The sequence below is a fragment of the Corylus avellana genome, chromosome 6, assembly GCF_965113065.1.
Source record: "Corylus avellana chromosome 6, dhCorAvel1.hap1.2, whole genome shotgun sequence".
Classification (NCBI taxonomy): Eukaryota; Viridiplantae; Streptophyta; class Magnoliopsida; order Fagales; family Betulaceae; genus Corylus; species Corylus avellana.
In genome coordinates, this window is record NC_142495.1 from 11,631,438 (window position 1) to 11,657,998 (window position 26,561).

Below are 26,561 nucleotides of genomic sequence, written 5' to 3' on the forward strand. Positions count from 1 at the left end.
CCTTCTTTCCTTCTTTGGTTCTTTCTTTCTTTGTTTCACTAAAATTCAATTCAACCCCAACGGCGCCCACAGATTTTCTTTCTACTTCACCTGTAATTCTTTGTCTTACCCTTTTTCCCCACCTATCCTCCCATTAATAGTTTAATACCATGTGATATTACTTAGGTCTTTCATCTTTGCACCCTTAATTTTACATTTATTGCATGTTCAGACAAGGGTTATTATTGCAAAGTCAAATTTATTTATATTTTCCTCTCTTCTCTTTTTTTTCTTAATGGGTTTGTGCTTACTTTTTTTTTTATATAGAGTACTGTTATGCGGCTGCCTCTAGCGCCAGACATATATTAAAAAAAATAATAAAAAAAATTTTTGTATTTATTTTTTTGGTTAGTTCAATTTTTATAAATTAATATTTAATTTTTAAAGCCTTAAAATTTGTTTTTGAATTCAAAATTAAAATATAGAGGTGAAAGGTTAATCTTTTAAGAATTTATATCACCTAAAAGGGATTCGATCATTCTAAATTTAGTGCTAATACCTTAAATTTAGTACTAATACTTTAAATTTAGTATTAATATTTTAAATTTAAATTTTTCTTTAATATCTCTCTTCTCAGTTAAAAAAAAAAAAAAAAATTGGCCACATCAAATTTGACAGAGGCTGAGATGACCCATGCTGCCAAAAATTTCAACTCTTTTATACAAATATCGCATCTATGGTTTTAACCACAAGATTGTCAGAATCTTTTTGCAAGTTGATTGTCAGAATCTTAATTGAGTACTGTTTTGGTAATATTGAACTCTCAATTTATTACATTCCCCAATTTTTATCAAGAGAATAACTTTTATCGGATGTTCTCACAAAAATCAAACTTTTCGTGCCTACGAATAATGAATTGATACATCAGCCTAAAACAACAAATCAAATTTTTTTATCACTTATGGACTAAAAAGCCCTCCCCATTTACCTATTGACTCTCACCTCTACTTACCCCTAAGCTCTGTTTGGTATTGGCCTTTGACTTTCGGCTCTCCTGCAGTAAGACTTAATTAATGTGATATATATATATATATATATATATATATATGGTATGAAAAAAATAAGAAAAAAAAAATTGTTTGTAATAATTTTATATTTAAATAATAATGATAAATAATTTATGTGATATAAAAAGTAAAAATTTTAAAAATTAAATTTTAAATGAATACCATTTTTTTGGCGATCGCCAAACATACCTAATTCTCTCTCTCTCGTTTTTATCAATATCTCCGAGAATCTTACAGCCCATGAAGCGGAAAAGCTTCAAGATGCTACCAAATCACGAAATCAACATAAACCAATGGGAGATAGACATTTAAAAAGCTTAGTACAACGACTCAATGAGAAAGGAAAAAAAAAATGATTTTCTTTAAATATTTCAAAGAGTTTGGCAAGGCTTTTCCACTTGGAGTGATGATCCACATCATGATCCACATCATACTCGGCGTGCATGACTCTCATCACGCAAAACTTGCACGTCTGGTTAAATTTTTTATTTTTTATAATTAAAATATTAAAATATTTTAATATTTTAAAATATTAAATCTAGCCAGGCGAACAAGCACGCCGGACATGATGTTTACCACCTCTCTTCCACTTTACCACAACTCTTCCACTTGGGATATTCGGGAAGCGGCAGCACATTCCAAAATACGTTGTCTACATCCAGAATGATGTAATTAGCTATGTTTGCCAAGAAAAGGGCCCGGCACTTGATGTAGATTGGAATTCAAAACTTATCTTATCTTATCTTTTAGTTTTCTATTAGGTTTCTTTGTTAGTTGTTTATTCTATCTTATCTTTCAGTCTTTATTTGAATTAGGTTTCTTTGTTAGTCTTTTATTTGGTTTAGTTGTCTTTCGTAGACTTCTAAATTAACTTTATTTCATTGTTATTTTAGGACTAGGAGTCTTGGGATATAAATATATGCTTATAGCCTTTAACAATTCAGTTTATGATTATTATTGATTTTGTTTAATAAGAATTACTCAGAGTTGAGTTTCTTTGTGTTTTTCCTTAAACCATAGATAGAATCTATAGTTTTTAAGAAGATTTTTTGATTCTTGTGATAGTCTCACAATCTTAGAAATATTTATCCCTTCTACTTGCTGTTTTTCTTATTTACCACAATCCTACGCTGCATCAGTTGGTATCAGAGCTCCAGTTTTCTTTCCATGGCACTGCCAAACACAAGAAGAAGGGGCAACCGCTTTGCACATCTGGAGGACGTGTATGAACGTAAGGAAGCAGTCGGTGAAACACGTACGGAGGAGCAATGGCAACGCATGGTGGATGAGGTGGAGATGCTGCAGAAAAAATTAAAGGCGAATCAAGTGGCGATTCGTTGGCAACGCATGGTGGATGAGCTGGAACTACTACGGAAAGAAATAGAGATCTTCACAACTCGAGTTGACAACCGGGGTAGCCCTAAAGTTCGTCACCATCGAATGAATCAACGCTTTGTGGATGAGGATAATGTGGTTGTCGGTCATAGGGCGTATTCTGAAAAACGGAGAGCACGATTTGAGACGGAGATGCCGCGACAAGCCAACTTGACCATTATTCGTGAGCCTCAAATCTATCAACCAAATCCATATTCTGTGGAGGAGGAAAAAGAATCTGTGGATGAAGAGTTTGAGGAGTCCAAATTCATTGATGAAGAGTTTAGACATGAAGATGTTGTAGATCCTTCGCAAGGATTTGTGGATTGGGATTCCCCACCAACCTATGATAACGATGTCAATGAGGAAGAACCGAGTGAAGGACCTTTGGCATCCGACCTAGAGGACGACCACGAAGAGGATGGATTTTCTCCCATGCTTGACGGCCTCTACCCCGAAGAAGATTTCTTTGATTCTTGTGATAGTCTCACAATCTTAGAAATATTTAACAGGGCACCCGAAGGACCGTGGAAAAGACAGTCCGAATTCGAGGGCGAATTCTCTCCAACCTCGGGAGGATGATGTAGATTGGAATTCAAGGCTTATCTTATCTTATCTTTTAGTCTTTTATTAGGTTTCTTTGTTAGTCGTTTATTCTATCTTATCTTTCAGTCTTTATTTGAATTAGGTTTCTTTGTTAGTCTTTTATTTGGTTTAGTTGTCTTTCGTAAACCTCTAAATTAACTTTATTTCATTGTTATTTTAGGGCTAGGAGTCTTGGGCTATAAATATATGCTTATAGCCTTTAACAATTCAGTTTATGATTATTATTGAGTTTGTTTAATAAGAATTACTCAGAGTTGAGTTTCTTTGTGTTTTTCTTTAAACCATAGATAGAATCTATAGTTTTTAAGAAGATTTCTTTGATTCTTGTGATAGTCTCACAATCTTAGAAATATTTATCCCTTCTACTTGCTGTTTTTCTTGTTCACCACAATCCTACGCTGCATCAGTTGGTATCAGAGCCAGGTTACTTTCTATGAATGGGGAGGAACAACCGCTTTGCAGACATGAACGAGGTGTACGTGCGCACAGAGACAGCACGTAAGGAGCAACCGGCGATTCGTTTGAGGCACATGAGTTGTGGGCCGAACAATTGTCGTCGCCAACCAAGACCGCGATTCGCGGAGGCGGAAGGTAAATCTATCGCTGAACCTTGGCAACCCACGGAGGATCAATTCAGGGCTATGAAGGATCAAATTGAAGACCTCACTACCCAATTATCCAACTTGTGTGGTCAACATGGGAACGGATCTAGAAGCCCGTTTGCGAAGCGCCAAACGCACGGACGTCAATACCTTGCGCAAGCTCATGCCAATTGGCGGGTAAGTAGATTCGAACTCAAAATTCCAAAATTCGACGAGGATCTAGAACCCGACGAATTTCTGGATTGGGTGTTGGCTGTTGAAGAGGTTTTTGAATTCAACGGGGTGCCCGATGAACAACAAGTCTCTTTGGTAGTACATACATTCCGGGGAAGAGTTGATGCGTGGTGGCAACAACTGAAGAAAACTAGGAAGCGGGAAGGCAAATTGAAGATCAATAGTTGGGAGAAATTATTGAAATATATGCGGATCGCTTTCTTGCCCCATAGTTATACCATGGGTCAAAAGTCACAAAATTGGAGACACGGGTCTATGGCTGTGACAAAGAAAATAGAAAATTCCTACAAAAAAGAGGTATTTAGGGAAACATGGAGTGAGGTGAAGAGTCAACGACATGCCAATTGGACCCCTACTTGCCAACCACAAATCCATAAACCGAATCCATATTCTGTGGAGGAGGAAAGGGAATCTGTGGATGAAGAGTTTCAGGAATCCGAGTTCATTGATGAAGAATTCAGACATGAAGATGTTGAAGATCCTTCTCAAGGATTTGGGGATTGGGACTCACCACCAACCTATGATAAGGAGCCCAAAGAAGATGACTCATGGGAAGAAGAAAGACCCACGGAGGAGCACGAAAAAGATGGGGTTTTTCCCATGTTTGGCGGTCTCTATCCAAAAGAAGATGGCCAATTGGAAGAGGAAGGGCCCACGGATGTCATCACCAATTATGTAGAGGATGGCATCGCCGATTATAAAGAGGTTGAAGAAGACCTTCCAGGTGAATTACCTAATTTTAGTGATGAAGAATTAGGTTATGTTGATTTTCTTGGTGTAGACGATATCTTATCCGATTCTCATAACAATGATTGTGATGAGTTTTATACGGATGAGGACAATTATATGTTCATAAGGGAAACAATGGCTAACCCATTCTTGAGTACTTTTGTGGCACGTGGAAGGGAGAAGGAACGAAAGAAGTACGGCAAATCCGGAGAATTGCCAAGTGGTGTGTGGGGCCTTCACAACAACCATCAAGATATTGTGGTAATGAAGAGCATCACGCTTATTGTGGGGTGTTGCCTTGTTTTGATCTTGAGAAAAGGCGAGTGGAATGAGTTGACTGGACTTTCGAAGGATCGTGGAAAAGACAATATGAATTCGAGGGCGAATTCTCTCCAACCTCGGGAGGATGATGTAGATTGGAATTCAAAACTTATCTTATCTTATCTTTTAGTCTTCTATTAGGTTTCTTTGTTAGTTGTTTATTCTATCTTATCTTTCAGTCTTTATTTGAATTAGGTTTCTTTGTTAGTCTTTTATTTGGTTTAGTTGTCTTTCGTAGACTTCTAAATTAACTTTATTTCATTGTTATTTTAGGATTAGGAGTCTTGGGCTATAAATATATGCTTATAGCCTTTAACAATTCAGTTTATGATTATTATTGATTTTGTTTAATAAGAATTACTTAGAGTTGAGTTTCTTTGTGTTTTTCCTTAAACCATAGATAGAATCTATAGTTTTTAAGAAGATTTCTTTGATTCTTGTGATAGTCTCACAATCTTAGAAATATTTATCCCTTCTACTTGCTGTTTTTCTTGTTCACCACAATCCTACGCTGCATCAGCACTGTAGTTGGAACGGCACTGTTCCAGCTACTGTGCCATCTGACATGTACAGTGTCAAAAATTGACTTTGTAATATAAATTTTTTTTTTTTCTTTTTTAAAGCAAAAAATTAAAAAAAAAAAAAAAAAAAAAAGGAAGAAAAAAGGAGGAGAACACTGGGGTGGTTCCGGCCACCTCCTTGGCCAAAAAAAAAAAAAAAAAAAGGGATCGGGTGCATTTGGGGGGCTGCCACCCCACACCGGCCGTATGGGGTGGCCGAAACTACCCCAGCTCCTTGGGGGTGGTCCGGCCACCCCAAAATGCACCCGTTCCCTTTTTTTTTTTTTTTTTTGGGCCAAGGCGGTGGCAGGACCACCCCCTTGGCCATGGGGGTGGTCGAACCACCCCCAGATCGGCCTGGGGGTGGCTCCAGCCACCCCCTTGACCAAAAATGGGGTGGTCCGGCCACCCCATTTTGGCAAGGGGTGACTGGAACCACCCCAGCGTTCTCCTCCATTTTTCATTTTTTTTTTTTTAATATTTTCCTTTAAAAAAAAATTAATATTACAAAGTTAATTTTTTGCACTGTACATGTCAGATGGCACTGTAGCTGGAACAGTGCCGTTCCAGCTACAGTGTCGGCCCCGGCTCTTGCCAAACATAGCTATTGTGTCTTTGACTTTAAGCTATGCATTGAATTTCTTGTTGACCGTTTGCATTGAATTTCTTAAACATTTATGACCATTTGTAAACACATTTTTTTTATACGCTTACTACTTGGACTATAAGAATTGGCCATAAAAACTGGACTATAAGTATTGGTTCTCAAGAGGTAGTTAAATCGGCTGGAATCACACTTAATGAAGCAGAAGTCAATAGTTTGAATCCCTTTCCCTCCTCTTGTGTGAACATGTCAAAAAATTTTAAAAAAAAGGTCATAAGCTTTATTAAAAAATTTAAAAATTAAAAATTAAAAAATTAAATTAAATTAAAAAAAAGGGAAATTGTATATAAAATCCTTAGGTAAACGCGCCTTTTTTAAAAACTCCCTGGGTTTTTTTTTCTCGAAAATTTAGTCCTTGGGTCACTCGAAACTACTAGAAACTCCCTACCGTTAAATTTTGGTAACTGCCGTTATTTAAATGAAACGAACCGTTTCACTTAAGTCCACCTACGTGGAATTTTTGTATCCTACGTGTTCACATTGGACACGTAGGATATAAAACTCATCGTTTTGGACCATCCAAAACGGTGCGTTTTATATAACTTGAGGGGTTATTTTTTGAAACCCATTCGGACCATACGGACCATACGAAACCCACCCGATAGAACCAGCGGCGAGCCACCGACGCAGCAGACACCACCGACCCAGACTCCGCCGGCGACAGAACCACCGGAGACGGAACCCACCGGCGACAGAGGCCACCGGCGACAGTACCCACCGTTTGGACCATCAATTCCGGCGTCACTTTTCCGGCTAGGTTTCCGTCGATTCACAATATTTTGAATCGGAAAAATCCGGTTTCGACGAAGGTATTTTCCGAAATTTCTCTGTGGGTTTTGTTGATTGACTGAAATGGAAGCCTTTAATAGTTGTGTTTTGAATTTTCTTGTTGTGTTGGAAGCTTTTGGTCGAAACCCCATCCCCAACCATTTTTTGTCCAACATCTGTCGAATATTCCACTTTTGAGCCAATATTATTGTTGATTGGCAGTGGGTGTGGTCCACCTTGGTTGTGGTCCTGGAAAGAGACTGGTTTTTTTCGTGTGCACTGTATGGTCCTGGAAAGAGACTGATTTTGTCGTGTTAGGCAGAAGGGATTCTACCAATTTTTTTATGTGGGGCTTAATTTCCTTCCATTTAATGTACAACTCAACTTGCTCAATATACTGTTAAAAAAAAGAAAAAAAAACTTTAGCTCACTCAATTTTTCTCTCAACATTTGGTGAAGTTCAGTAATTTTGAATGGTTACTCTAATTGCAATGGAAAAAGTGAAAGAACTTTATGGATTAGATTATGGTTAACGTTGTATAATTTACAATTAACCGCTAATCGGCATATCGGTTATGGTTGCGGTTATTTAAAAATGAATAACCGCTTAAATTGGTTGCAGTTTCGATTATGAGGGAAATAACTACAACCGTACATTCCTATTGTACATTATTTACGTCTTTTCTTTTCTACTAACTTATATATCGAAATTGTTTTTCATGAGCTTACACCGACAAACTTTTTTGCTTACATCTCCATACCTTGCATGTTATCGCATCTCTATCGGTTTGGAGCCAAAGAAAAAAATACCTTGCATGTTATACTATTTACTTTCTTTAAATATTATTTTGTGTGAGAAAAAGTAAAAAAAAGATGAGGAGAGAGTGAGAGTAAAATAAAGAAAGTGAGAGAGAACAAATAATAACCAAAGTTTATAGTGTGAATAGTGAATAAACTAATCAGCCTATTTAAAGCATCTCCAAAAGAGTAGCCAAATGACTTAAAATAGTCAGATTTGACTATTTTGAGTCATTTTTGGTTTCCAACCGAATAGCTAAGTTGCAGATTTTTCACCTAGTGTGAACAGTGAATAGGTTTTCACGCACTAGATAATAAACAATGGACGAAAAATCAATGGGTTCCTTTGTTTATTGATATTCCTGTTTCTCTTGTATTCCTTTTTTTTTTTTAGATATTTCCATTTAGTTTCATTTTTTTTTGCTTTGGTCGGTTGTTTTATGTTGCTTTGTTTTTCTGATACTTATTGTTGATCACACTCATGGCTTTGTATTTGCTAGTTTACATGGTCCTCTATTGATTACACGTTTTTATTTTTTATTTTTAAATGCTTGAGAATAACTTCATGATTTCAATGGCAATTGAATACTTGAAATTGATTCCATATTTTTCAATATAATATTTGGGAAGAATAATTTAATGACTTCAATGTCAACGTATACTTAAAAAAAAAAGAATATAACATTTAAATGCAAGGATATAAGAATGAGAAATAATATTTAAATGCAAGTAGTGAAAGAAATAGATAATTTGTTGGAGAGATCATAGAGAAAAAGTAGTAGCTAAAGTAGATAGTGTAATTTTTCGGTAGGTATTCGGACTATTATTGATGGAGATGCTCTTAGACACTAAATGAGAAAAAGTTAAGTTGCCTATTCTGCTGAAGACGAAAAAGCACTCATAATAGTTAGATCTTATTATTATTAGGAATTTGACTATTCTTTTGAAGATGCTCTTATTAGAATAGGTTGAATGAAATTTCCTCCCAATTAGTTTGGAAGAAATTTGTCTCATTTTAAAAGTGGCTCTTTAAATTTGATAAAATAAATTTTTCTTCTCAAATTTAACTTTTATTTAAATAGTCTATTGTAAATGCTCTTTTACATCATGTAAATATCGCATTCTCTTAATATTTAGCAAGCATGATGGACATGTATCAGCTTAAGTTGGGCATCTTGAGTCCAAAACATGCACGTAATCTATTTCATGCAATAGATAGATATTATTGTTTTTGTGTTTTCTTGTATGGACAAACATTTTTTCTTACACTCTTTTATATTTTTCTTACACTTTTTTATATGTTTACAGATATGGCTGTCAATATAATCATGCACCACGGTGGGACAATGACCCATACCCCATTTAAATACATTGGTGGCGACGTCCATGAAGTGAAAGGCTATGATGTTGACTATTTTAGTATGTGGGAAGTGAAAGAGTTGGTTCGTGACTTAGGATACATGAGCGACTTTAGATGTTGGTATAATGTCGGTGATAGTCCACATAATCAAGTGATATCTTTAAATAGTGATGCAGACGTTGTAGATTTTGTAAATATTATGGCTGAGTACAGATCACAAGATGTTCATTTATATGTTGAGCATATGGTGGACAGTGCTATAATGGTAGAGGAGCATTTATTTCTTGAAGCTGTTGAAAGACAACATGGAGAAGGTGGTGGCGGGGTGGGTGAGATACCTAGTACTGCTCGGCATGATGGAGATGGAGAAGGTGGTGGTGGGGTGGGTGAGATACCTACGGCTCCCCGTCATGATGTAGATGCAGAAGGTGGTGGCGGGGTGGGTGAGATACCTAGTCCTCCCCTTCATGACGGAGATGGAGAAGGTGACGGGGTGGATGAAATACCTAGGGCTGAAGGTAGTATACTTATTTCTTATTTGTTAACTTAATTGTTTTTCAAATAATATATCATGACAGCACTTAGCCTTCCCTTCCCGAATGACTAACAACAAATTTGATTGTTTCTTTTAGGGATGGAGGACATACCTAATGCTGCACGCCAAGATGGAGATGTACAAGGTCAAGGTGGAGAAGGTGGAAATTCTCAATCAAGACATTTCAAAAGCCCACGAGTTAAAACTAAGGCTGCCCGTTCTATTACGCCATCCAAGAAACCAAGCGGGGAACCGACCACCAGCCGAGGAGGTACATACAAACTGAAATTGAGTTGGATTCTTATTTTATTTATTTTTTTAGAAATAATATTCACCAGCAACTAACTTTATGTTGTCATGATTATTTATGGTTTTTAATTAGTTGATTCTTTTGTTTTTGGTTTTTTATTTTAATTTTTGTATATATTTTTTCAGTACGCAGAAGAAGAAGGAGACGGGTTGCTCAACCGGTTTTGCAGGACGAGGAAGACAATCCGAATGTTGGTGCAGACACCATGCCCGAAACTGGTACAAAAAAAAAAGGACGTGGTGGTAGGCCACGGAAGAAGAAAGTGGAAGAGGATATTGATGAAGTTATCAAGGAGCTGTTGACTGACTTCGAAGCAACTGATGGCGAGGATGATGACCTTTTCTATGATGCTGATGATGTCAGAAAAGAGAAGGATGGGACGTCCAAATGGTGGGAAAAAGTTGACATTAACATAGGTGAGAAAGGAGCCGATTTGGGGGATGAGGAATCTGATGATGAAAGTGATGGTCTTCCAAGTTTGCAAGAAAGTGACGCTGGCGAGGTTGGAAAAAAAAGGAAGCGGTATAGACAGTTCAATCTGAAGCATGACTTGAAGATTCCAGTGACGTTTGAGCTTGGGGATCAATTTGCAGATTCAGGTTCATTCAAGATGGCACTGAAGACGCATGCTGTGCAGAAAGGGTTTGATTACAACTACAAGCACAATGACACGAGTAGGGTGAGTGCAGTCTGTAAATTAGGGCATTGCTCAAGGAGGATTCATGCCTCTACTGATGCTACCAGGACTTGTTTTCAAATTAAGACGTACTACCCGGTTCATATTTATGGTAATCAATACGAGAACTCCAGATGCGATGTTGAGTATCTTGTTCGCACTTATAAGAGGGACTTCAAGGATGACCCCACGTGGACACCATATGCATTGAAACAGAGGGTGAAGAGAGACCTTAACGTCGATGTTCCTATTGATCGTTGCTATAGAGCGAAGAAGGAGGCATTACATCAAGTTTTTGGTAGGCACTCTAAGCAATATCGCCTCACACGGCGATATGCAATGGCAATACTCAGCACCAACCCTGGTAGTAGTGCTTTTGTACACAGAGATGGAGCATTCTTTCAGAGGATGTATATTTGTCTTGATGCATGCAAGAAGGGGTTCATACATGGGTGTCGGCCCATAATTTGTTTAGATGCTTGTCATCTGAAGGGGGACTATGGGGGGCAATTGTTGTGTGCCATAGGCAAGGATGGCAACGACGATATGTTCCCCATTGCAATTGTTGTGGCCGAGGCAGAGACAAGAGATTCATGGCAGTGGTTTATTGCCATTTTATTTGAGGACTTATGCGGGCCAGATGGCGGACTTGGTTGGACTATAATGTCTGACAGACAGAAGGTATTTGGTGTAAAATACTATTTATGTTCTTATTGTATTATTTTATTCCTTTATGTTATTACATATAATTTAACATAAATTTATGTGTGTAGGGGCTTGGAATTGCGGTTGAGGCTGTGTTGCCACACGCTGAGCATCGCTTTTGTGTTCGGCACCTACATGCGAACCTCAAAGCGAAAGGCTACATAGGGAAAGCTATGAAGGATGAGTTGTGGGGGGCTGCACGTGCCTCCAATGTTTATGCGTTTGACCATCACATGCGGAATATAATGTCAATGGAGAAAGGTGCACACGATTACCTTAGTGGTGTACCTAAAGCATCATGGTCCAGACATGCTTTCAACTGCCAAACCAAAAGTGATATGTTATTAAACAACTTGGCTGAGAGCTTTAACGCGTGGATTAAGGAAGCTAGGATTAAGCCTATACTGACTATGCTTGAAGAAATTCGTCTGCAAATAATGGCACGCTTCCAGCAGAAAAGGAATGGAATCCGGTCGACGCACTACACAATATGCCCAAAGATCCAGAAAAAATTGAAGAGGTCAAAAAGCGATGCAAGGAATTGTATTAGTCGGTGGCAGAATGAGTTGGAGTTTGAGATCGAGCACATATACGAGCCACGGCGTTTAGTCCGGTTAGATCATCGCACATGCACATGTGGAAGATGGCAGGTGAGTGGGATCCCTTGCTCACATGCTTGTGCTGCAATTTACATGCATAAACAAAAACCAGAGGATTATTTGGATGATTATTACAAGATGGACAAGTATATGCAAGGATATGCAGCTCGAGTTTATGGCATGGAAGGTCCGCAGACATGACCAGCTGATGATCCATGCGATGAAATCCAGCCACCTATCATTAGAAGGGCTCCTGGTCGACCAAAGATTAGTAGGCGAAAAGATGTAGATGAGCCGACTAACCCCTACAAGCTAACCCGTAGTGGATATATCGTTAAATGTGGAAATTGTGGGGGTTTAGGGCATAATTATAAAGGTTGTCATTTACCTTTGAAGCCGGACCGGAAGAGGTGGAAACCGAAGAAATATAAGCCGAAAAAAGATGCTGCTCAAGCACAGGTAAAACAATTCCAACATTTGTTAACTTAATTATTATTGTACAAGTAATATAATAATTATTAAATTTTGTAGGTAGATCTTGTTGGATTGTCTCTCTGATTCTGATTGGGTGTTGGCAATTTTGTGTAGATTTTTGTAAGTTTTTGGTTTGGCAATGGAACTGATTTAGTTGTTGTTTTGGCCAAATTTAGTGGAATGTTCTCATGCTGAAATTTATGGACATTGTTTTGATGTTCTGATTTGTGTTTAACAGATTATGGTTTAGTTTTGGGTTGGTTTCCGATTTTTGTTTTTTGGCTAAAATGAAGTTTTAGTTCTTGGTCCATACCGATTGGGGAGAGTTGAACACAAATTTGTGGGTTGATTTCCTGGATATTTGTGGACATTGGCTGAAACTGAAAAAGCTAAAGTAACGGATTTCTGGGGTTATTTCTGGTGGAGTTTTCGATGGAAAATGGGTGTTTTGATTGAATTGTTTGGTGGTTTGAGGATGTTTCCCTTGATTAAGGCATGATATCTCTTATTGTTTTGTGAGTGATGAAGTGTTGTTACTTGATTGGATAAATTATTACAAGTTGGATTGTGAAGATGAAAAATAATTCTTGTTATTGGTTGTTGAAGGATGTATCTTAAGAATGCTTGGTTATATTGGTTTGTTGTGGTACATAGATATTGGTGTTTTGGGTTGTTATTGTGGGTAAGGAACCAAGATGATTATAAACGTACACTCATGATTAATGGGGTTTAAAGCTGCTGGAATTCTTGGGGGGATAAAGAGAGAACATGGAAAATTATCGGGCGTAAGTTGTCCACCCGATAATTTAAGGCAGGGCCCTTTGTCCACATTCATAAAAGACTGGACATCATGTTTTGATTGTAAATGCTTGCTGGAAAATAATTACTTGTTAGCTATTTTGAGGAGATGTTAAGAGTAAATTACTGAGGTTTAAACATGCTCATTGGGTTACTAAGGTTGCTGTATTTTGAGTTACTTACATGGGTATATTCTAGACAGCTTTACTGTTGAGTTAAACTTGATGCTTATGTTGTAGGAAATGGATGTTGACTTATTTACTTGATGTCCATCTATAAGCGAGAATCATGATATCTTGACTTTCTATCAAGTTTTACATATGGTGAATAAGCATTTAAGCTTTTTTTTTTTTGTTTTAACACATTTTTTGGATCCGAACATGAACCACAGGCAGAGGCAGAAGTCCCCGGGTCATCACAGCAAAGTGTACGTACACGTAGGGCTACTCAGGCACAGGTAAAATCCAAGTTTTTTTGTGGTTAAGAAAACTCTTATTTCACGATGATTCCCCCGCGCCCCCCCCCCCCTTTTTTTAACACATTTTTTGGATCCCAACATGAATCACAGGCAGCGGCAGAAGCCCACGAGTCATCACAGCCAAGTGTGCGTGCACGTAGGGCTACTCAGGCACAGGTAAAATCCAAGTTTTTTTGTGGTTAAGAAAACTCTTATTTCACGATGATTCCCCCGCGCCCCCCCTTTTTTTTTAACGCATTTTTTGGATCCCAACATGAATCACAGGCTGCGGCAGAAGACCACGAGTCATCACAGCCAACTGTGCGTACACGTAGGGCTACTCAGTCACAGGTAAAATTCAAGTTTTTAAACTCTTATTTTTTTTTTTTTTTATTAACAAAACTGTTATTTCCCGATGACTCCATAGCTGCCCACTAATATCTGAATGTTTGAAATTGGTGATTTAATTTAGTAAATTAGTCTGCAGTTTTTTTTTGTACTTAAAAAACTCATATACTTGTGCTTAATTTGTAATATTTACACTGATTTCCGGTTTTTCTTCTTTTTTCTTCTTTTTTTTTTTTTTTTTTTGGTATCTGCAAATAATTATTATTTTTGTTAACGCATCCTTTGGATCCCAACATGAACCATAGGCAGAAGCAACAGCGGAATCATCACATCGTGGTAGTACACGTAGGGCTACACGTGTACTAAGAAGCCGTGGAAGTAGTGCCACGCAATGATCACAAGCTGAAACTTATCAGATCTCTTCATTTTGCCTTTTTCCCGCATACCCATTTTATAATCAAGTGATATGTCGGGTTTTTTTGGTTTTATGTTTGTAATATAAAAACATTTGGGGTATTCATTTTGGGACTTTATGTGCTTGTTAGCTTCAATGTTGTTCATTAAGCATTAAACGTGTACTGTTAGTTATTGAATTACATTTTTAAATTTCGTCATGACAATTACCAATTCCAGATTGTATTAGTGGACGGATAAAATTAATTATGCCTGCAAATTATATTGTAGGGTTCAATATCTCAGACTTAAGAGCAACATACAAATAATCATAAATTGCCGCATACAAATAAAACTAATGCATGGAAATAGTTGTTCCATAAAAGTAATCAGCCGACCTGATAATTACGAACAACCTGATAATTACGAACATGCAGGATTTTTACGTAATTGTTACATAGAAGCCATAACCATATATCCACGTGGACAACATAGGTAAGTAAACAATATCCTTGACAACAACAAAACAGATAGTCTATTTCACTGATAATAATCTAATTGCCTCATTCCCATGCCTCAATGCCCCATCAACCTTAGACAAATCAACAGTACACAAATCACCAACAAAAAAACCAACAAATATGTTTGGATCTTTAGTTTGCCCCTAAGTAATGACACTTCACATTTCAGGGAATGAACTTGTTTATACAGCGCAGGTAGGACCTCCCTTCCACGAGCATAGGTTTCTTTGTCATACCATTGGAAAAAAGGACATTGGCCAGCTTTCTATAATTACACAAAAAAAAATCTGATAATTACGAACAAGCACAAAGTAATAACTATTTCGTAAAACCAAATTATCCAAATTCAAATACCTTTTTACGGTCATACATAGCACACCCATAGAATCGCCTCCCAGGATTTTTTATAGTAGTGGATGTTATAATTGGGCTTGTAAGTCCGCACCTACACTGCACAGGTTCCATATCCTCTTTCACCGATGATGTCATAGATGCCGACGACATTGACTGCTCATTCTACGGTGAAACCCACAATTATTAGAAGTAATCACAATTCCCTAATGGGTTTCACTAATTAAAATTCACAAACCTTTTTCATCTTCCCATCGTAGAATTCGCTTTCATTGTCTCCTATCCCGAAATCTTTCTTCCTCCTGTTCATCTTATAATATGAACCTAACAATATATAACTGACATGTGAGAGAATAATCAAGCTCATAAAAGAAAAATAAAATCAAGCTTGCCAAAAGATTATTCTCACTTCAATTTGTAATCTAAACAATACTGGGAAAAATAATGTACCCTAAACCCTAACCGATAGATAATCACATTGTTTAAAATGTGATTCCCCTACAGAAATAGTACTGCTCAATTTGTAATCTAAACAATACTAAGTTGTTAGTGTAGTAGCTAGAGATGGTATATGAGCATAGAGGGCTCCCTACAAACATGCAACTATGCAGTGTAATCAAGCATGCAATAAGAAGAAATTAGCCATAGCATCCAACCACGTATATCATACTGCTCAATTGTAGAATGATGAAACTTACCTAAAAAAATTTACAAAGTCATTAAAACCCAACCAACCACAATCTATCATATCCCAACAATAATACCACTTTTTTCTCCATTGAAAAATACTTTTCTTCCAAATGTTAATACTAATATGATTAACATTTCTTTCAGTAATTGACCTTTCTTCTCATCAACTAAAAAAGGTGGCAACAATATTGGAGGACCTAAAAACAAAGACATGCATAGAAAAGTATGGCAAGTATGGCATGAACTATTAGGTAAAAAAAAAAAATTCAAAAAATACTGCTCAATTGTAGAATGATGAAACTGGCGTAAACTATGCACAAAGAATTCCTATTTTCATGTCCTCGGCAATCCACCATTTGAGTAGAGAAGCAACAAAATAAAATAAATAATTATACAGATGAAACAATCCCCCTTGACCAACTTGCCAGTGCACACGAAAAAAACCAGTCTCTTTCCAGGACCACAACCAAGGTGGACCACACCCACTGCCAATCAACAATAATATTGGCTCAAAAGTGGAATATTCGACAGATGTTGGACAAAAAATGGTTGGGGATGGGGTTTCGACCAAAAGCTTCCAACACAACAAGAAAATTCAAAACACAACTATTAAAGGCTTCCATTTCAGTCAATCAACAAAACCCACAGAGAAATTTCGGAAAATACCTTCGTCGAAACCGGATTTTTCCGATTCAAAATATTGTGAATCGACGGAAACCTAGCCGGAAAAGTGACGCCGGAATTGATGGTCCAAACGGTGGGTACTGTCGCCGGTGGCCTCTGTCGCCGGTGGGTTCCGTCTCCGGTGGTTCTGTCGCCGGCAGAGTCTGGGTCGGTGGCGTCTGCTGCGTCGGTGGCTCGCCGCTGGTTCTATCGGGTGGGTTTCGTATGGTCCGTATGGAAGGGTTTCAAAAAAGAAGCCATCTAGTTATATAAAACTCACCGTTTTGAATGGTCCAAAACGGTGAGTTTTATATCCTACGTGTCCAATGTGAACACGTAGGATACAAAAATTCCACTTAGGTGGACTTAAGTGAAACGGTTCGTTTCATTCAAATAACGGCAGTTACCAAAATTTAACGGTATGGAGTTTCTAGTAATTTCGAGTGACCCAAGGACTAAATTTTCGAAAAAAAATAACCCAAGGGGTTTTTAAAAAAGGCGCGTTTACCTAATGATTTTATATACAATTTCCCTAAAAAAAATCATATTTAATTTTTTTAAAAAAAAAAATTTATAGGGTTAGTTTTGTCTTATTGAAAAATCTAGAGGGTCACTTTTATCTTTTTTTCTAGCCTTGTGTCACAATTGAAATTTTGGGGGGACACTGTCATTTGGGTAGTAATTTGATGGAGTATGTAAACTTTACCAAAATATATATATATAATGTGTTTTAAAATGTTTTTAAATACTTGTTTCAAGGCATAAAGCCATATGCTATATTATTTGCTTTTTTATAAAAAAAATATTTGAAGTCTCGCATCCAATTTGACAACTGGGTTTGTTCTATTAGTTTTTGTTTTTAGAAGTGCATCATTAATGAAGGTAGACACTATAATCTAATCCTGGGATGTTGCGTGTTAAGAGATCCGATCGCACTGAGTTATATACTCTGTGATACACGAATCAACCTTTAAAGACAACGAAACTAGCAGTAACCGACATAGAGGGTGCACTTAGATAATTCGTTCCTAAGTCAACATCATGAGCCCATCAGCAAATATGACATCCCTTCTTGTAGTAGGAGGAAAAAGGCTTGACTTTATTGGGATATGCGCTGTACATGTCTAGTTTTGGCCCTAATACTGCTAAAATGAATTTCGCTCTTGTGTGATCCGAGAGCATTGTGAGATATTTTCATAACCCACTTTTCATCTCTTGTATTTTATTTATTTTATTGGTATTATTTTATTTTAAAAATAATTTTGTGCACCATCCAAAATTATTTCCAACAATCTTAAAAGATGATTATGATGGTTGCACAAATATTTTGATTATGATCATAACAATAGTATTTAAACTTATAAGAAGTCAAATACTTTCAGATTCTATGGCATGTAATTCGCAAAGAGGAAATCAATTCTTGAGTAGAAAACTAAATATTTTGTTGTGTAAAAAAAAAAAAATTGATAATTAATTCATTTATCACAAGAAGAGCTTAATTTCCTGTGTAAGAATTGGAAGTGAAAATATTTTGATTGAAAGATTTTTCAATTATTTTAACTCAAATTTGTGTTAATTTAATTTATTTGTCAAATAATCTTTTATTGTTGGGTCATGAATCGTACAATAAAAAGAGTTAAGTTTTTTATGGATTTTTAGAACTTTGCAATTTATATTGTGATATGCTGAGTTTGTTGAAAAACATTTACATCGATTAATGTTAAAATAATGATGAGGCGGAAATAAGTGGAAGCAAGAGAGAGAAAAAGAAGACAAAGAATTTACAGGTAGTTCGGTGTTAGACACCTACTTCTAGGCCTGGGTAAATTCACTGCTTACCGACTTTCGACCGCCTACCGACCAACAGCCGATCGACTTCTACCGACATCGATTCACCAATGGGCGGTAGGCAAAACATTTTTTTTTTCTTTCGACAAATTCAGTTCCGTAGGCGAAATAAAATTTGTTAACCGAACCAACTTTATCGACGCCGATAATTTTCAATTTTTTCACATATCGACTTTACCTACCGACTTTACCAACCGACTTTACCGTCCACCTATCAATGTCGAGACAAAAATTTGGCAGAATAAGTTGGTGAAATTTCTTACTTTACCGACATTTGGGCAAAAAAAAAAAATTTCTACCGACGCCCAACCCTACCTATGTCCACCTCTAGGAATAGCCCTAAAGACTACATTGTGGTCATTAATTTGATTTGTCTACAATACAAATGTCTCTATTTATAGGGTATTGCATAAATACAAATATAGTAATCAAACTCTTTTATTTGATTACAATCCCAATATTTAATTACAATCAACCCATAAATAGAGAATATTTGGTATTAACCTAGTATTGAATATATATGGAAAATATTATATATTTTCCGTATATTTTAACATCTCCCCTCAAACTGAAGGTATAATTTTTTGGAACCTTAAGTTTGAAATCAGAAACAAGGATGATGATGGCAGTGGCGGCGGAGGCAAGGAATGGGCCGAAAACAAGTTTTAGGCCAATGGTGAAGACTGACGACGAACACTACCGGAGGAACATAGGCTGGCGGGAGGCCAACGACGACAGCAAGTGGCTAGTTGGTGAATGTAGGGCTCACTTGGGCCAAATACAATTGGAAGGGCCGATAATGGGTTAGGGCTAACTTGGGCCAAAATCCAACGAAGGGGTCAACATGGGCCAAACTCTAAAAGGGGCCGGCAACAAGCCAAAAATCCAAAATAAACAGGCTCGCACCAGACCAAAAACCCAACAACAGGCAAAACTTCAAAAAAGAGGCCGACTACAAGCTGAAAACCAAAATAAATGAGCCATCTTAGGCGGTTATCTCATTGGCGCACCGAACTTGACTCGAGCGTGGCGCGCGTGATGAGGTCCACTTGGACTGTTTCTTTTTTTTTTTTTTTTTTCTTTTTCCTTCTTTATTTTATTTTTTTCACGGATTCGGATCTAATGTGGATGGAAACACCATAAGGCTAGTGAACTTGGGCTGAAGGGGTCGTGATCTAGTGTGATGCACATAGCAAAATGGATGTAGGACCTTAGGGGCGCAATCCAATGTGGCATATCCAGCTACACATAAGGGATGTGATCTGGTGTGGCGCAAGTGTAGGTGGGGTCGCGGGTTGCAATCTAGGGTGACATAAGATGGTGGAACCACAAGGTTACGATCCAGTGTGGCACATACAAGTGAAGTCACGGGTTGCAATCTTACGTGACGCGTGTGTAGGTGGATCCCAGAGCAGGAATTTGGTATGGCGTGGGGGACCGAAACCAAGCGTGAGTTCGTGTAAAGTCCCAAGTTTTAGAGGTAGAGCGACTAGGAGAAATTGTAACATATTCTTATTAAAAATAGAAATTTCTCGTACCATATGTTCACCACAGAAACATAACATCACCATAGTACTATAAACTCTCATTATGAAATCACAAACACATAATGTGCTAGTATTCAATAATCTCTTAAGTAATAAAGTTACACAGTCTATGCTTGTTCCAAGTGGTCTAGTCTATAGAATGGAGTCCCAGACACTTCTACTGCTACTACTCCTGCTAGTCCACAAAGCAATAAGTCCAAGTGTCCCAACCATTGGGCCAGATCGGGTCTTTAACAACTAAGAGGCCCACCGGTACCCCTATCCTCAATACTACGATATATAGGGCAATCTGAAAATGATGTATAGGAGGAAGGGGTGAGTTCAACAATTCAGTAAGTAACCACAACACCAAGATGCTATAAAACATACTATGCAGATTTTTTTTGCCATAATCTCATGCACAATAATAATTAATAAAATGATTAACAATTAAATCAAGAATAGCTAGTTATAAAATGAGTAGGCACTTTATTTTACTTTTCTTTCAAAAGTTGTTTTACCCTTTGACCCATAACCACAATTTTACCATGAGCAACGCATATTGGCTCACCTCGAAAGACCTATAGGCCCATCCTGTTGTCATAGGGGAGAGCTACAGGGTTGGAAACTTTCCCTAGGTGAAAGCCGCCCGGCCGATAGCACACACCTTCTTGTAACTATCCTTCAGTGTGCTTGCCATGCTACCCAAGCAATCTGGTACTATTCGTGACTATAGTAGTGTCTCGGGTTAAACATTTATAAACATGAATGCACATGTAATAGTTCATATGATCTTATAAGCTCATCTATAATTGTATAATATGCCATGAAACCTTGTGAGCTTCTTTCATTCAAAATCGTATTCATGCATAACTCATATAGATGAGGTAATTGTAATACGTAGAATTCTTAAACCATGACATATAATTGAATAAAACTTGTCATTAAAATATGAAAGGAAGTGTAATTTCAAATCATGTAAGTAGATGATTTATAAAATCCCCGACATTTTTCCAAAAGTTTATAATAAAATCTGTTGGGATTTTTAGTGTTGTGTTCCCTTACCTGACATTGTATATCCTTATTTTGAATGCGCATCTAACTCACAATTCCTACAACGGAGGTAAAAAGTACCTTAGTCATCAATTCGTTTACAAGTTTCAATCATGCATCACTTTAGTTGCTAAGGATCTTAACTCCAATCTCTGTCCCACCATCGTCTATCCTTAGCCAAACACATTATAGTGACATCAAACCCCACCATGCTTGATTTATATGACCCTTATAAAATTCTAATAATTAACTCAACTAAGGCCTTATTCTGATCAACTGCTTTACACTAAAACACCAAGGTTCTAATAATCTTATTACTTTAGAATCATCCGAAAACAATTAACAGCCTAAGAAGTTTATCTAGCAATATTATCACTCTCTTCCCAAGCCATTTAATTCAGCAACTTACTCCCAATATAAAATGCTTAGAAACATTTACAATGATCACTGTAATTATCATATGACATATTAGCACCTAAACCCAGTGGCGGAGCCAACTATTTTATATTAGGGGTGCCACTAAAATTTTTTTGGCGTCCTAAAAATTTTATTCACCCGAAAAATTTGGTAATTCGCACAATATATACATCACAAAAAATATCTATAAAAGTTCATAAATATGTGCTAAAATTGATATATTATAAATGTAACATGTCAACACTATATCAAAAAGATAGAAATACAAAAAAAAAAAAAAAAAAAAAAAAAAAAGAAAGAAGTGTCTAGAACACCACTTTACGGTCTCTTAGAAGTACAAAATCATCAAGTATCGAATCTAAATCGAAACACTCAGCAATTTCCCTTTCAATATAGAGAACTAAACTATTTACAAGAAAATCATCCTCTATTTTGTTGCGAAGTCATGTTTTAACAATTTTTATTGCTGAAAATGCTTGTTCGGTAGTTGTTGTACACATTAGAAGAGTCAAAACAAAACGAATCAATCTATCAATAAGATCATGTCTTTGATTTTTTTGCCTTTGCCAATCCTTGGCATAATTCTGCAATGGAAGACAAATTTTGTAATATCGGATCAGTAAGCACATCAAGTTCAAAATACCTCAACTGATATCTCAAATTAATTTTCTCCTGCTCAGAAAAATCAAGAGGATAATACTTCTCTGCAAGGATACATATATCGTCAATTTTAAAGGATTTATAAGCATCTTTTGGATTCAAAGCAGAGCTAAGTATCAAAAGTTCCATCGTCTTTTCACCAAACCTACTATCAAGCTCTTGCAATTGAAATTCGATAGTAGTATTGAATATATCAAAATGATAATGATGCTCCAATGTAATGTGATTCTTTTGACTACGACCTCAACCTTCAATATAACGAGCACTCAAATCCGGAATGTCAATTTCAGCTTTCTTGGAGAAAGAGACAATGTTCTCAAGCAAATTATCCCAACCATCATCTCCCAACTTTTGGATAAGTTTTTTTTGCAATAAAAACTGAATTAATAGCATTCAAAATGTCTTGAGATTTTTGCTACAAAACTTGACAAAGAACATCAGTAATGCCCATGATTTCCTTCATTAAATGTAAAATAAATATGAACTCGAAGGATGTAAGCATTTTATAAGCAGCCTTAGCATCTCCTCATTGAGAGTAAGTACCTCCTTCTCTTCCAACATCTTCAAGCATTGTACAAGTAGCATCAAACAACCTTATTAGGCTACAAATAAAATTAAAATGCGAACCCCAACGAGAATCACCAGCTCGTTTCAAAGTGCTAATTTGATTAGCCCCTGTTCCAGTTTCAAGCTCACCAATAGCTTCCAAATGTGCAATTTGTGTTGCATGAACAACTTGTAGTTGATCATGACGTTTACATGAAGCACTGGCCACATTGATAACAAAGTTCAAATTCGTGAAGAACACATGAACAAAAGACACCTCTCTAGATGTAACAACTAATGCTAATCGTAATCGATGAGCAAAACAATGAACATAGTATGCACAAGAACAATCCTTAAGAAATAATGCTTGCAATCCCTTCCATTCACCACGCATGTTACTAGCACCATCATATCCTTGTCCACGGATATTTTCAATATCAAGGCAATGACGAGAGAGAACATCAAATATTCCATTCTTTAGAGTCAATGCCGATGTATCTTTAACATGAACTATATCAAAGAAACGTTCTTGTATAAAACCATCTTTGTCAACAAATCTCAAAACAATTGTCATTTGTTCTAAGAACTCATCACGTGCCTCATCAACAATGATGCAAAATTTAGAGTCTCCAATATCTTCACGAATTTTCTTTCGCACTTTACTTACAATGACTTGCAAAATCTCATTTTGAATTGTATGTGAAGTATACTTCGCAGATTTTGGAGCATTTTCCAAAACAACACTAACAACTTTATCATTATATGATGCCAAAATCTTAATCAGCTCAAGAAAATTATCTCAATTTTTTGAATCCAGAGTCTCATCATGACCTCTAGAAGCACATCCTTGAAAAGCAAGCCACCGAACAGCATCAATAGAAGTTTTCGCACGTAGTTGATTATTTTGAATTTGTTCGATACTTTGTGCATTCAATACTTTATCGATATGTCGTGATTGATTTCGTAAATCCTCATAAGATTTCATAGCATTGTTATGAGGTAAACAAGGATCCTCCCCAATATGAGTCAAAAAGTCACAATTTTTTCCCTCATAAACTTTTCTCCAATTTCTAAATCCCTTGATAGTAAATACATCCCATCCAGGACGTCCATCTCTTTTCATAGTAAAAAGATAACATGGTAGACAATATGCAGCATCCTTAGCATGACAATAGTCAAGCCAAGGAAATTGTGTGAACCAAGAGGCTTGAAAGCGACGAGGGTGATTTTCTGGTCCAGAAAATGGATAATTTGCAAGAATAAATCGATTTGGACCATCTTTCAAATAAGCCCGTCTTATTTCATCACGTCGATTGACTGGATAGTCCCACATCGGAGGACGTAATCCTGGATCTCGCTCTATAGAAATAGAAGAAACATCAACTTCATTAACATTGAGTGTGGATGATTTAAAATGAATCTCTTGTGTTTCCGCAATTGGAGATTCAAAATGATGTTTTTCATCTTCAACCCTTTGAGATTTAAGATGACAATTTGAAGTTTCGGCATTAGATTCAAACCGTGTATTACTTTTCGAAATGTCGGCTTCTATCCTTTTGAAGAATGAATTGATAGTTTTAAATTTTGACATGATTCATGAACCTAAAATTTTCAAGTTAAATCACAACCTCGTAAGAGACAATCAAAGTTTATAAACATTAAACAACAAAATAAGTAATCATACGGATATTAAAGTTTATTCAATCATTCAAATTAATAGTGAAATTAATTAATGTTTAATCAAAGTTTATATGGATATAAGCAACAAAATAAACATTAAAGTTTAAAACCCACAATTTGAACAGGGGATGAATAAAAAATGTAGCACAAAAGTTTAGGGTTTAGGAAATTACTAGTGTTGTGACTCACCTGAGAAGATAGAGAGACTGTCTTTGATTTCGATTTCCTAAGAATCTGCTGGACCCAAATGGGCCAAATTAACTGAATTGTAGAAAACACCAAAGTATTTGAACTTTTCTCCCAAACCCTCTTTCTGTAAAAGGAGCAAAATATAAATCTAAAACTAGAACATAAAACTACAAAAGCAATTGAGAAGCCAGGGAGGAGGAGACAAGGAGTTACCTGTGAATCTGACAATCTTTGATAGAAAGAGCAAAGAACGAAGAGACTAAGAGTCAGAGAGACTGAGAGAGAGCGTCTTAGAGATTTTTTTTTTTTTTAGGGGGGTGCTTCGCCACTGGCCATAATCACTCCAAGAAAAACAAGGGAAATTTGATCAACTACACATCATTGAGATATTACATCAAACATGCGATGCGTGTTAAGTTTGAGCAAGGCCAAAAAAGGAAACAAATGCTTATATCCCTCACAATCAAAGCTTAAACCATAATGACAATAAACAAGAGCAATTCAAGTCATGAATCAAGGTAAGTGGCTCAAGAATGTCACTTAGGCATTTTGTCAAACATGTGGTGTGCACAAATATTTAGTCATGTGCAAAGAACTCACGGATAATGGAAAATCATACCTAAATACATCACAAACAATGTGTATAACACAATCACAACCAGAATCAAGCATAACAATTAACAATTAACAAGAAATAAGACAATATTAAATCATGGGAATCATATTGTTCGGTTGTAGAGAAACTTGAAGAAAGTGAAAGAAAATAAAAATGTTAAGCACTAAGTTTATCCATTTTGCTTTCATGGTTACCTGTAGGCTGTAGCTAGAAATTTGACTGAGGTCTACAGCTGGCGTGTTTGGCCGTCAATTCACTCGATATTGAGGCCTAACGGACTAACAGAGCACCGAAGCGGTGAGAAACTGAGAAAGGGAACGATTTTTTTCTCGGTGGGACTAATTTATTTGCCGTCAACAGATTGGGTTGAATGGGTTATGGGGATGGGGGTATACAGCTGTGCGCCGTGCGGGACCTGCGGGAGAACTGGAGAACAGGAGAAGGGATGGGGGTGCGGGAGCTTGCCGAAGGGGAGGTAAAATTGTAAATTTTTTTTTTTTTTTTTCTTTTAGGGTGCCATAGGTTAAAAAACAAAAAAATTAAAATCCTTGGGGGTACCACGTGGCTCCACCACTGCCTAAACCCAATAAGCACCAACTTCCATGGATCCCAAAATAATCTATGGTCAATTAACACTCTAAATATAATTAACACCTCCAAATAGCAATCCTAGTATTCATACACTACAAGCCCCAAATTTAATTCAAACTACAAAATTAGGGTTTATGCCCACATTTCCACAAATAGAAAAATTGGAGTTTTAATCCATTAATCTAACAACCTAGAGTTTGAATAGTGTATAACAATCCAATATACACGAAAGCCCAACATTAGTTTTAGGGATTAGCTACATACTAAAAATATCATAATTCCTGAACTAATCACAAATCCTACAAATCATCAAGATTTCAGGCTTCAAATCTAATGAGTAAAACTAAAATCATAAGAGGAACTAGAGATTTCAACATGATAACAAAATCCCCAAAATCCAATGTACAAACCCTAATTTTCGGACCTAATCAATTTCTCACAAACCCATAAGTTTTCAAGCTTCTAATCCCATGGATTAAACATAAACTACAAGAAAAGGTTAAGGATTATACCTCACTAACACCCATAGCTATGGGTGTCAACCCGGTCCGGTTTTCCAGTTTTTGGCCAAAATCAGGGACTGGAATCGGGGTACCCCGGTTATTGGTTTTGGGCAATCGGAACCGGGAACCGGGTTCTGGTTACCGACAAGTTCCGGTTTGTACCCAATCCAATAACCAGTTTTTTAAGAAAATTATTTTTTGGGCTTATTTTAGGTATTGGGCCTAACATAAGCCCATTTTTTTTTCATAAGTTGGCTCATTTTTAACAAAATCACAAAACTTATTAGAAGGGTGCTCGTTTTCATCACTCTAGAAGTCCATCAACAAATATGCAGAATACAGGGAAAAAG

At 36.7% G+C, this 26,561-nt stretch overlaps 1 long non-coding RNA gene and 2 pseudogenes across 1 annotated transcript; 1 reads left to right on the top strand and 2 right to left on the bottom strand.

Annotated features, from left to right (window-relative positions):
- The first annotated feature begins 11,114 nt into the window (after window positions 1-11,114).
- On the top strand, window positions 11,115-12,611 carry LOC148584875 (uncharacterized; annotated as a pseudogene).
- A 2,487-nt stretch (window positions 12,612-15,098) lies between these two features.
- On the bottom strand, window positions 15,099-16,733 carry LOC132185876 (uncharacterized). Its single transcript, XR_015912741.1, has 4 exons — window positions 16,586-16,733; window positions 15,468-15,553; window positions 15,233-15,394; window positions 15,099-15,143 (listed from the first exon to the last, which is right to left on the bottom strand). It is a non-coding gene; the product is annotated as an uncharacterized LOC132185876 (long non-coding RNA).
- A 4,998-nt stretch (window positions 16,734-21,731) lies between these two features.
- Window positions 21,732-24,223, bottom strand: LOC132187872 (uncharacterized; annotated as a pseudogene).
- Window positions 24,224-26,561: the final 2,338 nt, after the last annotated feature.